Below are 2,092 nucleotides of genomic sequence, written 5' to 3' on the forward strand. Positions count from 1 at the left end.
TACCTGGAAGTGGCCAACAGCCCAGGGAAGCAGGCTGTGTGGGCGGTGAACTAATAGCTCAATTTTCTGCATTGCTCCAGAGCTTCCTTTTTCCATTCCCAATTCCTGACTGGGGATTCTCAACTCCTACTGTACCCAGTAAGAAAGGGAAAACAACCAAGACTTCTAACTGGCAAGGAAAACCTCACTTCCCAGCAGCTCCCTTGTTCTGGTTCTGCCACTTCTTCCAAAATGTTATCTGTGCAGTACCACTGACGTTGCTGGCATGGCAAACACGGCTGTTTCTCTCAACAGAAGGCTGAAAACATGGCTGGCTGAAGACCTTTGGCCAGGCTGACGCTGTGTCTCTCTGTAGGCTGTGCATTAGATTCTAGCTTGGTAGAGAACAAGTTTTCTTCAGAAGAATACACCATTTTCCTAACATTTATCTGATGGCTCCCTCTAGGGAGAGAGGAACACAAATACTGACCTACTTCACAAATTGGAGCTCTTGGATTCAGTCACTTTTAGTCCCAGAAATGCTTTGTTACACTACTCTCCATTTGATTTCTTGCCTATTCAATGCCTTCTTTCTCTTTCTCATTGTCTAGCTCAGTGCTGGGATGAGTGCTGCTGGAATACAGATTTTTTTTCAAGTTATCTTCTTTGCATTTCAAAATTACCTTCTGTTACCAACCACTGGGTCTGCCCATATGCACCCAAACCACCTCTCCCAGCAAAACGTGAAATGCTAAGACTGACAAACAGAAAATAAAACAAACAAACAGGGAACTATTCTGAGAGAGATTTGAAGCTTCCTGCTTCCGTTCAAAGTATCAACAGCTCATTGAAAAAGCCGCTGGGTGGATGTTGACCAGCACTAACTTTAGACAAGGAGGATCTGGTATCACCAGAAGGGGAGTTTTAGTTTTGCTGGGAGTGTGAGATTTAAGAGTGTGACTTGTAATATTGTGTCTTTTTAAAATGCTCTGTCATTCCAAACGTACAGTAGTTGACTGAATTGAAAATTGACATGTCTGGCCCAGGACTGTGTTCCACCAGATAAATACTTTACACTGAGTTTTTCAGCACTGACTTAGCTGTTTACATTAAAGTCTACAGAAAAACTCCCATCAATGGGCTGCCCAGGGAAGTGGTTGAGTCACCATCCTGGGAAGTCTTCAAAAGACGTTTAGATGTAGAGCTCAGGGATATGGTTTAGTGGAGGACTTGTTAGTGCTAGGGCAGAGGTTGGACTCGGTGATCTTGGAGGTCTCTTCCAACCTGGATGATTCTGTGATCCTGTGATCTTTGGGCCCAAGCACAGCATGGTCAACATCACGCCTGAATCCTGTTTAACAGAAAGGGGTGGCGCTGCTTGAACTTTTTTTTTCCAGCAAGTGGAAACAGTGTGAGTGTGCACAACTAGGACAGCACCAAAGCTGGTGGTGCAAATGCAACAGTTGGTATTTGCACTTTACTCCAAAAAATGAGGTAGATACGGGCAACGTCCTGGCATTCAAAGAAAGACTACAAACAATTGTTTGTGCCTTTAACCAAACACGAATTGTTTGTTTTGCTTCTTCATAACAAAGAATAAACATGGCCCAGCAATGAAGCTTTAGGAAATGCCATGTACCTGTTCATCTGTTGCACGGACCTCCTAAAATTTTCACTGGTGACTGAGAAACATTTCAGTGGCACCTGCATCACTGTGGTCCGTCCTGCTGCGCTGCTGACGGGGCAACGTGGGGAAACGACTCCGTGTGGTCTGTGCACTCTGGCTTGTGCAAAACCCCCAAGAGCAAAAACCTTCTGAGCCGGTGACATTCCAAAATGAAGAAAAAGGAGAAAGCCTTCAGAATGTGAATAATTAAAGAACTGAGGTCAGAGTCACGTAAGCTCGAAAGCTGATACAAGAAGTGTTGGGCTGAGCTTAGAAAGGGAAGGAAGAACAAGTGTTGTGCCTCTATTTCAGCGACCATAAAGCAGGTGTGTACTGAAGTCCTTAATGTAAACTGTCTAGCGAGAATCTGTGCTACTTGGCGCTTCTGATTCTGTCACTAGACGCCATTTTTCTCTCACCCTTAAAAATTTTACAGGTGACACCAAA

This window comes from Oxyura jamaicensis, chromosome 1, assembly GCF_011077185.1.
Source record: "Oxyura jamaicensis isolate SHBP4307 breed ruddy duck chromosome 1, BPBGC_Ojam_1.0, whole genome shotgun sequence".
Lineage (NCBI taxonomy): Eukaryota > Metazoa > Chordata > Aves > Anseriformes > Anatidae > Oxyura > Oxyura jamaicensis.